This window comes from Macaca nemestrina, chromosome 3 (genome assembly GCF_043159975.1).
Source record: "Macaca nemestrina isolate mMacNem1 chromosome 3, mMacNem.hap1, whole genome shotgun sequence".
NCBI classification, from domain to species: Eukaryota; Metazoa; Chordata; class Mammalia; order Primates; family Cercopithecidae; genus Macaca; species Macaca nemestrina.
The window spans coordinates 43,595,479-43,611,369 of NC_092127.1; the positions used below are offsets into that span (position 1 = coordinate 43,595,479).

A 15,891-nucleotide genomic window follows, 5' to 3' on the forward strand; every position below is an offset into this window, starting at 1 on the left:
AATGAATAACCAGACCACAAGGGCCAGACTCTGAACAAAGCCCAAATCCTTTCTTCTTCTATCAACTGGTTGTAGTCCTCGCCCCATGAGGCCATAAATGTGAATTTAGGTAGAGCCATTGATGCAAAAGAGGTAGGTGACATGAGATTTGAGTCACCTGTATAAATAAATTGTGGTATCTTCTGGATTAACTTGAGCCAAGTCCTGAATATACCATTTCCATCAAATAATGTTTCTGCCCAACTTTATGACTTATAAATCTGATCACACTGAGCTCACCATACAGAAATATTCTCAAGTGAAATATCAGCTGCCTCTAAAATCCAAAGAAGGCCAAAATGTACCATGCCTCTTTCTTGGTGATAAGAAATGCAAAGGGTAACCATTTTTGCTTTATTTTATAAGGGTTGTTTGATGTGCTTTAGGCAAGTTGGCAGGTGACTTGACTCCTAAAATCTTCCCCAACGTAGAAGATCCTGAACTTCTGTGAAATTAATCTCCCATGCATGTGACTTGCCAGATATAGGGTTCTTGAAATCTCCTATCAATCACATCCAATTAGCATGATCTTCTCGATGCTGTGGGCCAGCATGAAGTTCTATGTAATGTCAAAGTTGCCATGGTTCCTGTGAAGTATATGATGACAGAGACAAGAGCTGACATAGCACCAAGGCAAGACGGTGAAGGTGAGGCTGGGAAGTCCAAGACCACAGATTCAGTTATTGGTGAGGGCCTTCTTCCCAGTTTGCAGATGGACACCTTCTTGCTGTCTCCTCACATAATGGACAGAGAGGTTAGCTCTAGTGTCTCTTCTTTTAATAGCATTAATCACATTCATAGGGGCTCCACCCCCATGACCTAATTACCTCCTAAAGACCCCACTCCCAAATACGATCACATTGAAGATTTCAACTTCAACACATGAATTTTGGGGGAAACACAAATATTCAGTCCATAGCACCACTGCTAAAAGTGGGAACCCTTCATGAGCCCTGAGTGTTCCTGTGCATTGTTGCTGGATGTGCCAAGAATGCAAGGTTCTGAACACTCTTTACCCAGGTGATTTCTCAGGATTGTGTCTGCATTGAGCAACCGTGAAAAATGAGTTGCTTAAACTCCCAGGCAATGAAAAGTGTTATAGTAAAAGCAGTAAATTCCCTAACCAGAATCCCTCTGTTGTAAATGCCACACACTAGGTGAGTAGGCATCCTATTGGCCCACCTAAGTCATCACCCTCTCTCCCCTCTGTGGGATTTAGGGGATACAAGGAACAAATACAAATGAACATGAAGCTCTGGTTACTGCTTTTTCTGTGATTGATAAAGCTCTTTTTGTCTAACCGAAGATCTTATTATGTCTTCTGCAAACATCCATGAAACTGTGGGAGGGCTACTTGTTAGCTTATAAATAGGGTGAAACCTCAGACCTTATATAGTTCTTGACAGCCACATAAACGCAAGCTGCTTCTTTTGCTAATAGCTCTTGAAAAGAAACTCCTTGCCATATTGACAGCTATATCTCCAGTGTTAGAGGGTTGGTAGCCATAGTAAAGATATCTCATCTGGCACTGCAGCTTTGATTAGGTCTATTTTCAGGTTATATCAACATCATCCTCCAGGGTCCATCTGATTTTTACAGAGGCCAGAGAATTGAATCAAGAGAATATTAGGGGAAAGAATCCCTTTGTCTTTGGTGATGGTGTTAATCTCCGTAATTCTTTAAGGATTGTGGTATTACTCCTGTAATTGACAAGAAATGAGGCCATTTCAGGGGCTTACATATGACCCGTGGTTTTTAATCAGGGGTGACTTTGCCCTCTTAGGGACATTGGGCAATGTATAGAAACATTTTTAGTTATCATAACAAAAGTTGTTATTGGCATATAGTGGGTAGCCAGGGATACTATTGAACATCCTACAATGCCCAGAATGACCCCACAGCAGATAACTGTCTGGTTCAAAATGTCAATAGGGCTGAGGTTGAGAGACCCTACACTTAGCCCTTCCTACCACAATGACTCTTACTCCACAGGACAGGCAATTGATTTGAGGGTGCAGCCAGAAGCTAAGTATATCTTCTCCACCATACTTTTGGGAACTAGAGAAATAATTGCAAAGTGGGTGTCCAAAACAACTTAACCCTTTAGTAGACAGACTTGGTCTCCATAATCCTCTCTTCTAATCAAGGCTCTGTTCTAATATGATGGTGTTTCAGGTCTTCTTATATCAGTATCATCTCATACACTGTAGCTAATAGTCCTTGAAAAGTCTAAGTTTTACTCTTTCTCTAGTGTCCAGTTACCCTGGCAAATTGCTTTGGTTCTCTCTAGGGAAGGATCAGAGGACTATTTACTGTATACACTTGCAGTGGCATTACAGGGTCCTTCCTCTAGGGGATCCAGAATCTCCTTCAATCAATGAACTCTAAGTCTGTTAACTGACTTAGATCTGGAAACTCAATGATGGAGTGCAGTTTTCTATTGTGGAAGGCAATGATAGCTTTCTACTCAACAGCTCTTGATGTTAAGTTATCCAAATCAAGCATCCCCACCCCTCCCCAGTCAGTTTTCCATTGCAATGCATCCTTGAAAGTAGGCACCCTCGCTCAACTGGGGCCTTACTGCTCACAAGGCTTATTAGATCTATCTTTTCCTTGATGGTTAGTGGCTGCCACCTGGTCTTTGATCATCCACATTCCTTTTACCACCATGAATAAAAGGGGGCCCAATTCCAAAGCAGCATCTCCTACTGTGAACCTGACTTACAGACAACAGCCACCACTGGGTTTCTCAAAGATGCTGCTGTCCCATCACTTACTCGATCCCCATTTCCCCATGGCATTGTTTATCGCCTCATGAAGGCAGCCTTATGGGAAACATAGTCAGGTGGTAGGTCTTACAAAGCGAATCTATTCTCACACGCCTACCTCCTTGAGACTTCTGCCTCCTTTCTCAAAACTATGTCAAGGAAGTTCTCGTATCTCTAATTCATTCACTTTAGGCCATTGTGGTGATTAGACCTGAGGGCATCATTGCAGCAGCATGTAAGGACCAGCTCCAGGTGTCTTCATCAGAACACCAAATCCTCCGTCACAGTGGAGTGGCTCATGTCAATCCATTCTCACCGATCCAGCCCATGTGCCTCCTACAGTTTAATGCCCTCAAAATCTACTGCCACGGGTGTTCCCACAGTTTCTGCCAGCACATTTCATCAAGGTCAAGATTTCCTTTGGCATGGAGGCTATGTATTCCCCAGCAGGAAGAAAATTTGCCTGGAGGCAGTGAGAGGAGGTTAGTGTGGGTGCTGAGGAAAACTTGAGAATCAGCGTGATTTTGGGGGCACCTGCTTCATAAGCATGATCATTGCATGCTTTCTAGGCAAGGGGTGATTCTTGACCACTACCAAGGGGAAACAGTCTCTTTTGCCAGTCAGAAAGATCCAGGCTTGTCTACAAATATCCCCATTCCAGGTCTCAATTTTCCACTCTTCCCTATCAAGACCCTGACTTTAATATCAAGTCCCTATTGAGACTGCACATTTAGTTTGTGTGTGTGTTTATGTGTGTGTGTGTGTATATGTGTGTGTGTGTATATGTGTGTGTGTATATATGTGTGTGTGTATACATATATATATATATAAAACTCTGCCACCCTTGTAATCACATCCTAAACCAATTTTAAGTGCAGCTGCAGGAGATGAGTGCCTCATTTAAACAGAGCCTCTGGCTTTCAGAGCATGACTTAAGTTGATAATAAGATGCCCTGAGTGTATCATTTTATTTTAGCAAAGCCTCAAATGCCCCAAAAGCAGCCTCATCTACACTGCAATTGCCACCCCTTTACTGACCAAAGGCGGTAGCGCCATTATTTTCCAGGCTTGCTCTCCACCTGTACTTCATCCCAGTTAACCACAGGTGAAAGAATTAGCAACTCTGCATCTACTTCTAGAGGCTATTGCTGTCCCAGTTATCTGATTGTTTTCAAAGAGATTGGCATCAAATTCAAAGTCCCACTCCAAGGTCCTTGTTTCTAGGATACTTCTTGTATTAAATTTCTTAGTAAACAAGAAAGTTTGCTAAGCTTGGTGGCTAATGCTTTATTTTTTGGTAGTATAATCCTAGGCTAGCCTGAGTCAAGGAAAAGGGGAAGTGAGGCAGGGAAGGAGGGACAGCAAATACAGGGTGGTCCATTAGTGAGCCGGCCATAGCTTCATAGGAAAATGCAGCCAGTTGTTTGATCTTACGAGAAGAATCTCTATAGACTGTTATGAAACACTAAGAACAGCCCATTGAGGAGAGTTCCAGTTTTCTATTGCTATGTAACAAACTACGTTTAACACAACCATTTTCTCTTGGCCTTGATTTTATGAGTCAGGAATCCAGGAAGGGCTTGGCTGGGTGGTTAATCTCTCTGTTCCATTTGCCATCAGTTATGGTGGCCAAGTTAGAGGATCACTATCAAGGTGGCTTCTTCACTCACCTGTGGCTCCTGGTCTAGGAAGGCTGGTAGCTGATGCTCGCTCATGGCTGGGAATTCAGCTGGGGCTATTTGACGTGTGAATATTCCATGTGGCTTGGGCTTCTGTTAGCATGGTGATTCAGTACCCAGAGATAGGTCTGAAAAAAAAAAGTATTCCAAAGGGAATCAGGCAGAAGTTGCAAAGCTTCTTTTGACTTAGCCTCTTAAATCCAATAATATTACTTCCGCTGCATTCTAAAAGTCAAGCAAGTCTCTAAGGTTGATGTAGATTTAAGGAGAGAGGGAATTAGACTCTACTTATCAGTGGAAGAAATAGCAAAGAATCTGCAGCCATCTTTAATCTACTATATACAGTCCACAGGCAGAGAAAGAGGGATAGTAAATTCAAGGTGGTGAATTATTGACCTGGCCAGAGTTTCACAAGAAAACATACCCAGTGATTTAAACATTACAGTCTCCAAATAGAATGTTTGGAAAAACCATCTCAGGAGATTCTACTTGGAGGAAGAGGAAAGAAGAGTTTATCTGATAGTTTTTCACCCCTATGTTATCTCTTGTCTTTCCCTGTATGAGGGAAAGACAATTTTTATATGAGGTGGTAATTCTCCTACACTTCTGGGCTGTCACTTAGCTCCCCTTCCTCCCAGGAAGCTGCTGGGAAGCCACATTCCATGATCCACTTCATGGCCCTTCCTCTGAGTTCAGAAGTAGGTGGGAGGATCCAGAGCCTCCATGCCTGGTGGCAAAGCTCCTGTAGCTCTTGCAGTGGTAGGCATGTTGAGTCAAGCTAGAGCCAGCCCTTACCCTGGGGGAGGTTAAGATGTGTAATGGTGTTAACAATGGGTGTTGATTAACTTAGGTGACAGTAGCCTTGGGGAGACAATGGTGCTGTCTACTGAGAGCAGGTGTGGCCAAGTGAATCTGGAAAGATGAATAAGTTGGATCCAATACACACATCTGAATCTTGTCATTCAACCTATCTTCATGAGTAATAAAGTGGATATTTAAAAAACTCATTTCAGGTCTTTCTTGGTTGATTTAGAATAAGATGTGTCTTTCTCAATTGGTTCCAAACTTGGGAGGGGGTGATTAGATAATTTCTGTTGCCTCATGAGGTGTCACACTCATGTTTATCTACCCTGCCTGTGATCTAGAAGGCTGCCTTAACAGACTATACCTATAGGCTCCCCTGTTTTCTGGCTTCCAGTTGAGTTAGCCAATGGGATGCACTAAAAGGAGATTGGAGGATGGTTGTCAGAGTTGGCTGTGTCTATTTAACAAAGACCATGGCTCCTATCAAGCAATCTTTCACAACAACTCTCTCTCTCTCTCTTTTTTTTTTTTTTTGAGATGAAGTCTCATGCTTGTTTCCCAGGCTGGAGTGAAATGGCATGATCTCGGCTCACTGCAACCTCTGCCTCCCGGGTTCAAGCAATTCTCCTGCCTCAGCCTCCCGAGTAGCTGGGATTACAGGCGTCTGCCCTCATGCCCGGCTAATTTTTCTATTTTTAGTAGAGACAGGGTTTCACCATGTTGGCCAGGCTGGTCTCAAACTCCTGACTCAGGTGATCCGCCCGCCTCGGCCTCCCAAAGTGTTGGGATTACAGGTGTGAACCACCAACTCTCTAATGGCCTACAGAAACCGCCTCTTTGGCTTGTCCTGTCAGTTCTAGAAGTAGTGAGATGGCTCACCTGTGTTGCAAACCCTGGAGTACTGCATCGCCCCTTGCAGGTTTCCATTAACACAGCCTACACTTTGTGAAGAGTCATTTAAAAACTCTCCTTAATTACAAGTTTAAGGGTGCCTTCTGTTTTCTGTTGGGACCCTGACTAATACAGGTGGGGACAAGAATATAATTGTCACCCTCAGATCCCCCAAAGTAAGCCCTAATAATTGTTAATAGATTACTAGTAAACTCTCTTTAGCCATGTAAAAATAAAAGGTATATTATTGCTCATCGTTCTCGTATAAGGAGAAAGTAAAGGACTTCATTTTTTAATCTGTTTGGGACTCATAAGGAGAGCCCCTAGGGCTCAAACGAGACAATTTCAGGGATAGCATGAAATGCCAACAATATTCTCAGGGGAAATAGCTGGAGCTCTCATTTCCTACCACATGCCAGGGAAGAACTGAAAGTAAAGAGGTAATGAAAATAGTTGATTTATTCTTTTTGGGAAATTAGGCAAGTCCCAACATTGATTTTATTAAGGCAAAAGGAACATTACTAAGTGGCAAGTATCCATGAACAGTTTTATCTGAATATAATTCAACCATCTTAACTCTGGAGCTGGGCCTTCCAATAGGGTAGCTACCAACCACGTGTAACTATTTAAATTTGAATTAAAGTCAAATAAAACTAAAAATTCAGCTCCTCAGTCACGCTGGCCACATCATAAATGCCCCATAGCCGTATGTGGCTAGTGGCTGCAGTACTGGGCAGCAAAGATGTAGAACATTTCCGTCACCACAGAACATTCTGTGGGACAGCACTGCTCCTATGAAAGAAAGTTCATCCCCATTTCTCTATGTTGTGTGTGTTTTTTTTTAACCGACGTATTTATTGAAATTTTAGGATGCTAAGTTATCAGATACCAGAGAGCTATATTAAATGGGAATGTGTTATATCATGTGGACAAGTAAAAGAGTTCTGCATTGTGATTCTTTAGAAAAGATGGTATGACTGATTTCAAAACCTTTTAAAGTATTCATTTTAAAATTTGTTAGTTATTAAACAATAATAAAACAAGAAGATATTCAACCTAATTGAATTAAATATGTGTGCTTTTTTCTCAGATATTAGAATCAGTATTACAGGAACTTAATTGGTTTTGAAAGTAATTATTGAAGTGAAGATAGAATTTTTAAAGCCATGTACAATATATTCAATATTATTTTTTTCCTACATATTGAAAGGGAATGCTTTTTAAACAAAAGCATGAAAGCCAATAAGTAAACATATGTCACCCAACGGCCCCAAGTAAGATAAAGAAAATTGTTAGGTACTTCAACTTGAAATCTATTTGAAAACAATGGGAAAGTTAGTTATTAAGCATTCCAACCATAACAAAATCACTTATTTTAAAAAAGAGAAAAAATCCATACCAAGTTGATAAAACACCTATGATATTATAATGGCTCAGTATACAAACAAATAAACAATAAGCTGAGCTTAAATGCAAGGTTTTGAAATTACTTTTGTATGTATCTCAGTATGCATCCTTTATATATTTTGAAATCAAACCAGTTCTCAATGTTTACTATTAAACTCTGAAACAGAGAAGCCAGAGTTTTCTTAGAAGGGCTATCATCAATACTACCTTCTCCTGGAAAACATGTTAAATCCCAGACCACACGGGTGGTACTGAAAGTACGCTGTTGACTATGTCAAATTGACATGCTGTCTTTCTGGAAGAAAAACAAAACCGAGGGAGATGGAAAAGAGGTAAATTGAGGTCATCTTGGAAAAAGTAGACTAAGAGTGGTTAGTCTAATGGGCTGTTAAGATTTTTAAAGGATTTTTAAAACAATTTAAAATTTTTTCCTTATTACAGAAATAATTCATACTCATTTTAGACACGTTAGAAAACACAATTAAGCAGGTAGAATAATATGAAAATGATAATTCACCTTCCTTAGTGATAAACCCCACTAGTAGTTTAGGATATATTCTTCCAGGATTTTTGTTTCCTTGTTCAGAAAAATATATTAGTTCCACCACTTGAGGGTGTAAAGGTGAAAGTTTTAAGTTGATAGACTATTTTAAATATTGTTCTGAAACCTGTTTTTTCCCCCAGATCACAACATCGTATATTACTAGAAATTTTTAAAACATCTATTTTTTTAAAGAGCTGCCAGAATTGTTCCCAATTTCCTGATACATAGGGAAATTCACTATAGTTATTGTGTTAAATATTCCATTTTCTTAATTTAATTAAAAGCCTGATTCAGACTATTTGTTCTAGTGAGACTCAAAACAGTCACTTCTCAATATCTTTTGTGATCAGAAATAAATGACCAATAAAAAATTAAACATCGACAAATGCCCCCTACATTTATGTTCCCCAAACCTCACTTTAATTGTTTCAATGCATTTTCAACTCCAAAAGGGAGCCATTTGTATCTCCAAAGGGAGGTAGAGGACTTTTTCTTTAAACCACTCAGGAGGAACTGAGAAAACTTTAGCTCCTAATCGTAAATTAAACGTAGAATACCTTCCAAAATAAGAGTGGTGATTTTGTCTGTAAACAACTTACTGGTGTTAAGCATGAGAGTAATATCATTTAGTGTTTCAGGACTATCCATCTGGAGGCAAGGAGGTCGCTGGAGGCAATACAAGCAGTGGGGAGGTTCTTGTTGCAGATAAGGGACAAATGGTGGGGCAGGACTGAGGCAGGCAGCGTGCACAGGGACGGGGAGCAGATCAGACATATTCTGAAAAGGTAGACTCGTTAGCTTGCAGTGAGCCGAGATCACGCCACTACACTGTAGCCTGGGTGAAAGAGCGAGACTCCGCCTAAAAAAAAAAAAAAAAAAAAGGTAGATTCATTGAATCTAGGCAAGTAAAGTGGTAAATGTGGAGTCATGAGGGGAGAGAAAGAGTCTATGTCAACTGAGGTCATCTTGGACAAAGTCTAATCCATTGCCACGATTTTTAAAGGATGTTTCAAAAATCACCCAGGTCTTTTTCTTGGACAACTAAAGTACCAACTAGGGAAAAAGATAAGGATTACAGGAGAAAAGGAACGTACAAGGAGAAGCTTGGAGTCGGGCAAAATGATGCCAGTTTTGATCATGTTAAATTTTAATTGCCATGGGACATCTAAATGTAATATACAGTACACAGTTGGAAACACCATTCTGAAATTTAAGAGAGGTGCGTGGGCTCAGAATATAGATTTAGGACAATGATTCCCAAAAGCTATTCTGCAGACTACTGTTACTGCAGGACTTCGCAAAGCCTTTAGTTTGGTAGTGTATCCTGCAAACCCCTGAGAACGAGAGGTGTATCACTGGCACTTCTCTATCTTATTTGAACATGGAACCTAGTGCTCTTTGGGACATCATTTTGTAGGCATTGGTGTGTTGGTGTCATCAGAGGCCTGGAACAGATGAGATTCCTAAAGAAATAATTTTGAGTGGGAAGAGAAAGTGCTGACGATGAAAATTTGGAGAATCTAAATATGTCATGCCTAAAGAGTTGAAGGCCCAGACAGTGGCTTTGATTCCCCCTTACCTTAATTTTCTATCCTGATGAAAATGTTACTATTCTTATGCTGCCCCAGAACAAATAAAATTATGTCTTAATAAAATTATGTCTTCTCAATTTACTTAGGTGTATTAGGTGATTTTGACAATTCCATCTCCATTCACATATTTATAAAACTTCTTTTAACTCTGAAAAAACCTCCAAACTGAGACGTATGCTGGCGAATACCAACATTTAGAAGGTGTGCAATAGAAAAGGCTGGAAAGGGGCAAAGGGGAAGGATTGGAACAGCCAGGAAGGAGGCCCTGCTTAGAAAATGTGGTGGATAATTGTGTGTCAACTTGGCCAGGTTCTGGTGCCTAAAACAACTAGTCTAGATGTTGCTACAAAGGTATTTTGTAGACGTGATTAAGTTACAATTAGTTGACTGTAAGTGAGATTACCCTTGATAAGGGAGGTGGGTTTCATTCGATTAGTTGAAGGCCCTCAGAGCGAAAACCAAGATTTCCAGAAGTAGAAGGAATTCTGTCTCAAGACAGCAACATAGAAACCCTGCCTGAGTTTCCAGCCTGCTGGCCTGTCTTACAGATTTCAGATTCGCCAGCCCCCACAATCCTGTGAAGCCCATTCCTTAAAATAACTCCCTCCCCGTCTCTCTCTCTGCCTGACTGGATACAGAAGCTGAATGAGGAGAGTATTTCAAAGAGAAGACAATGCTCAGTGCTGTGCGATGCCTTATAGGGTCAAGTAAGATGAATAAAAGAAACATCATCAAATCTAATGGAGTTTTAAAGCCTCCCTATAGTACTAACTTTTTTTGACTATTTTAATTCCCTTTTTTTTTTTTTTTTTTTTTTAAGAGATGGATTCTTGCTATGTTGTCTAGGCTGGAGTACAGTGGCCATTCACAGGCACGATCATGGTGCACCGCAGCCTCGATGCTTTGATCCTCCCACCTCAGACTCCTGAGTAGCTGGGACTACAGCCATGCCCCACCATGCTTGGCTTCCGTTTTTGAGAAGCATTTCAAATCAATGTAACCACCTTCCTAGTTTGATCACTGTCACCCCTTTTTTTATAGGGTTGCAAGCTGAAATGTTAAACTCTCCTCAGTTATGAGTTCCTGCCAGAATTTATTCTTCTTTTGTAATCCCGACAGTTCCTAGTACTGAACCCAGTGGGATCAAAGCATGTTCATCTGAATGATCTTCTCTTTCATCACCTGTAATTAATGAGATACAAAGTGTAATCTCTTCCTCTTTCTTGCTCAAATCTGTCCTGTTTGTTGTTGTTGTTGTTGTTGAGACAGGGTCCCTTGATCCCCTAGGCTCAAGCAATCCTCCTGCCTCAGCTTCCTGAGTAGCTGGGACTACAGGTGTGCGCCACCACGCCTGGCTAATTTTAATTTTTTGGCTAGAGACAGGGTTCTTACTCTGTTAAGCAGGTTGGTCTCCAACTCCTGGGCTCAAGCAATCCTCCCACCTTGGCTTCCCAAAGTGTGGGGATTACAGGCATGAGCCCTGCACCTGTCCTGTCCTGTTCCTTCGTATCTCTGTAGCCCAGACCTTCATTTCCCTCTACTCTCAGGAGCTTTGAGGCTAAGCAGGACTTCAGGGTTGGTGGTGGCAGAACATGAACAAGAGGGATTGAGGAACCTCCTGGGAAGAACTGGTTCTAAGAGAAGAAACAGACATGTGCTGTGGCTCGGCTCAGAGGAAGGGCGTTCCTAGCACAGCGTTGGCGTCATCCCCCCACGCTACAGCCCACTCCAGCTTCAGCTTGTGCCTGAGTCCTCGGGAGACACAGGAGGACAGAAAGGGCCTTTCCCACAGTCTTCACAATCTTTCTGAGACTCTGGAATTTCAAGGCAGTGCTCAGCCTTGGGAAAATGCAGCAAAGTAATATTGAAGGGGGTGTGAAGGATTCTGTCCACTTTATTAAAGAATGTAAAAGCTTGGCTTTTGTGGATTTCAGACAGTGGTGTGCTGCGAAATGTTTAACAACCAGCTCTCTGGAAAAAATAAATAGGTAGAAGCTGTAATCTGTCCTAAGTTTAATCACATCACGTTGGCAGCTTGAAATTAACCACGGTGGGAAAGCTCACACCACGAAAATCAGCAAGTTTTCCAGAGAAGGCAGTAGCACATCTTTCTGTAATACTTTCACTGTACAAATGCAATAGATGTAAATCACTTTAGGAACATAGATTATAGTAAAATAATTTGGAAGTGATGAGTTTTGAGGATATATTGCTTTTGTTTTTGATATAATTTATTTCGCTGCCAGTTTATATAATTTAATGTTCAATAATGCCTGTGTTTAACAATCACAGGCCAAATTCCTAAACATGTAACAGTTGGCTGTGGTCAGCCTGTCCACACAGGCTCCAGTGCACCACTGATTCTGGACTTCAGAGCATAGCACACCTGGGGCATTAGGGGCCTGGTCCTTCCACAGCACCTACAGCCATGACTGTGACAAGCCTTAATGCACAAAATTTGCTAATGCTTACTGAATGTAACTGAAAACCAAATTGAGTTTAACTTAGCAAGGTCAACTGCAACAAGTCTGCAATGTTCATTCATCTCTGTAAATGAAAGCTTCATCATCTCTAGTTCACGACAGAATGAGCAGGCTCTAGGAAGTCTTCTTGCATTTCATCAGTGATTCTTCCTTCTCGCCAGCCTTTCTTTTTATTTTAATGCCTTTCCTTGCCCCAAAATGCCCAGCGAACTTTGTTCAAGACTCCCAAATTCCTTTGGCTGTAGTTGGCTTCATTTTCATAACTTGCTATCTTATTTTTCCAAAATGAAGTTTTTCTTTCTTTGTATTTTTTTTCTTATGAAAAAAGCAATCATACCTTGTTTCAGGAAGAAAACTGGGAAAACATAGTTAAATAAAAATGATATAAAACAAACCATGTAAAAAACCCACTATTGTTAATACTATGATTGCCCTTGTCTGACTATTCCTGGCTCCATGGTGCTTACCTAAACTTGCCTTACTATTGAAAAAGTTCGTTCTACCTTGAGGGTAGTTCTTAGAAGGGTAGGCTTTTTTATGACTTTCTTTGGGGGGAGGGGCAGAGGGCGTCAGAGCAAAGGTTCACAGCTTCTTTTCATTAATAAATTATTTAAACTCATAGGAGGTTAGCTTTGCCTATCCCTATCCCATTCCTATAACCTTCCCATTCCTTCTTTAGCCTCTTAACTGATTTGCGGTCTTTATCCCGGAGCTAGAGGGGGAATCTTCTTGGAAAAGGGCAACTCTGGTAGTTTTGCAATAGTGCTTCTTGCCTCTCTACAACTATCAGAGCCACCTTTTCCAGGTCCTCACCAGTACACAAAGAGCAATTTGCTGTCTGTCTGCAGTGATGCTTTTCTGGCTCTCAAGGCAGTGCATGGTTCTAGGGAAGAAAGACGGTCTATGCTTCTTATTGTGCCTTTCTGTGCTTTGCAATGCCCCATTTGTATCTTTTGCTTATACAAAAGAAGTTTTCATTTTAAAAGAAGCATCCTGAATCCAGAAAATCCTGTAATACTAATTTCTCTTCTAAGAGGAGAAAGAATAGAGTGAAAACAATGCATGGTGATTAAAGATTTCCACGGCGACAGCTCCCTGGAGGGAAACACGAGGCCCTACTTTGGCAGCACCATCCACCAGGAAGGCTCTTCATGGACATGCTGTGTCACTTGCTTCAGTCCCTATCTGAGCCGGGATTGGACTGGCACATTGCCTTGTTGAAATTGGCTCCGCACCTTGTTTAAGTGGGCAGACTGCCATACTAATTGATGGGTATGAGTGCAGACATGCTAGAGAACCAGGATGCACATTAGATCTGGGTAGGAGAAGAGTTTCAGCCCAGAAATATCAAAACAGTCAATTGTGCTGAGTTTGTGTGCCAGGGCCTAGAAGAAGATGGTATCAATGCTCTGCTGCAGCTCAGAGCTGGATTTATTTTTAAATGCCCCAAATAGCTGAAAGAACAAGGAAGGTATGGGCCTGAGAAGGAGCAGGAAGGGGCAAAGTTATTGACTTTCAAAAGAAATAGCTAGTGTCTGCCAACTGGGGTACAAGAAGGTTTTTCATCCAAGCTGTACCATGATTACAGTAACTTTCGGGCAGATACAGAAATCAGAGCCACATCCTGATGGCGCTTCCCAGGTAAGTCACAACAGGGACTGCCGAGGACGGATGCAGATGGCTACTCCCAACCTGGGTAACATCCTCCCGGCTTGTCCGTGATGCCTCAGCTACCCCATGAGATCAACCTGCTCATCAAGGGCATCCAGCAGTCCAGCCCCTCCCCGAGAAGCACAACCATCAACCCGTGTCCTTTTGTCAGTTCCATTTTTTGGAACACAATTGTCCCTCCATTGGAAGAACAGCTGGGTAACAATCCAAGTTGGTACAGAAAAGAAATTTTTCAGTGTTAAAATGAGGAACATGTCAAAGAGAGTTCTGAATGCATGTTAACACGGACTACCCCATGTTTCCCTCTATGACTGGCAGTCACCTTTTTCAAACCACCTAATGATAAACAGCCCAGGAGAAAATGATATTGAAGGACTCCAATACCTAATAACAGAGACTATAACAGGGTCATCGAGAGACAGAACGAGGAAAATGACAACTACACTGATGCTGGTGGAGATGAAATCTGTACCTTAATATAGCCATATGTTACAGCATAGCATACAAGGCTAAAATACAAAAAGCTTTGGCTGAACTTCAAGAAAGTGCCTGTTTGAAGACTTGAAAAACTCACTCTTTGAATTGTCCCATCATTATTTGAATCGATTGACAATATGGTGGAATATGGACTGGTCTGTTTAGCCTCCCTCAGCTTTTGAACCAGATGCATTTTATTAACAATTGAATTCTGCACAGAGTAGGATTAGAAGAAGCCATTGCTCTGACCCCAATTTTACACAATTTCTCCCTTCCTGATTGTAAAACTGCTTCATAGTTTTTCTAGTATTTAAGTCATGAAGTCAAGATGAAGAACTATATACACAGTGGCCAAAGTAAATGTGATCATGTTTAACTCACTTTTAGTTTCTCCTTACTTACAATTGTGTGTGTGTGTGTATGTGTGTGTGGCATTTTTAAAAAGTCAACCTAAAAGGAATAGAATCAAGGAGCGATAGTGGAAGCCAAACAAAAAGCCTCTCAGTTTTAGCTAAATTTAAAACATTGGAAATAAGTCTATTTTGTTTTTACCATAAGGCCTCAATTATTCACTTGAAACCAATGGAAAGCATTGAATTCAAGAACAAAAGCCGCAAGAAAACCTTTTGTGTTATACTTGGAGATGGTACTGAAAGAACAGGAAGAAGTACATTGATTGGATTACACTCAGTGAAAGGTAAGCGAAATCATTTGGGTTTAATGGTTCTACCTCTAATGTCTCATAATTTGGGATGTATTCTAAGCTTCTTACATAGAAACGTGTGTCCATAATTCCCAGTTGTGCTCATTAGAATGACGCATGCCTGTGGACATTTTCTTATCTTGGATTCGAATCACATAAATTTTGATGAGTCCATCAACTTTCTAAACTGACTGTCATTCTCCACACCAATAGCCCTATTCACAGGGAGCTTCGAGGAGTTCCAGGTTGGTGGGAGTCACGTGGAAATTTTTCAAGTATTTTCTCCTCATGGCTAATTAAGGTCAGAGGATGGAAGCAGGTCATTTTCCTCCTCAGTTTTCCTTGTGTCATTGGTTAACTTGCCCTGCCTAATCTTTAAAACTTGAATTCCACAATTCCTTCTGACATCCCCCAAGCTGCTCAGAAATAATGTACTGCCCAGCGTTTCCCTTTATGATTTTGGCTTCTGAAACCGGGTGGTGTTTGATGGATGACTCTTTCCATTTTGAGTGTTTTCCTTCACAATTCTGACTTCTCATATACTCAACAGCCAATTCTTTGCGGGGTAAGAAATGATTTCTCTCCAAAGGCACCATTCACCACCACGCTGCACTCAGAGTTCTCAGTGGCCAGCCCAGTGTTCGTCAGGCAAGCCCATGGGATTCCCCAGTGTCTGCTACTCACAGTTTCACTCACGCATGTCCTCACCCTGTCTTGACTCGGTGGAAGAGCAGCCCAGGCCAGCAGCAGGTGCAGTTTGTAGTTACCCTTGTGACCATATACAATCTAGAATATTGGAGTTGAGGCCTTGGGAACTGAGACCCCCTAAGTGG

The 15,891-nt window shown here is 41.3% G+C and overlaps 1 long non-coding RNA gene across 2 annotated transcripts in view; it reads right to left on the reverse strand.

Annotated features, from left to right (window-relative positions):
• Nucleotides 1–369: 369 nt before the first annotated feature.
• Nucleotides 370–15,891, reverse strand: part of LOC105463426 (uncharacterized) — a 36,075-nt gene continuing 20,553 nt past the window's right edge. Inside the window, exons 3-6 of one of the 2 annotated variants that reach the window (XR_976318.2) lie at nucleotides 8,732–8,991; nucleotides 7,796–7,883; nucleotides 4,478–4,614; nucleotides 370–626 (exon numbers count right to left, since the gene is read on the reverse strand). This is a non-coding gene — a long non-coding RNA (uncharacterized lncRNA). The remainder of the gene's footprint in view (nucleotides 627–4,477; nucleotides 4,615–7,795; nucleotides 7,884–8,731; nucleotides 8,992–15,891) is intronic. The other variant, XR_976317.2, reaches the window with a different exon arrangement.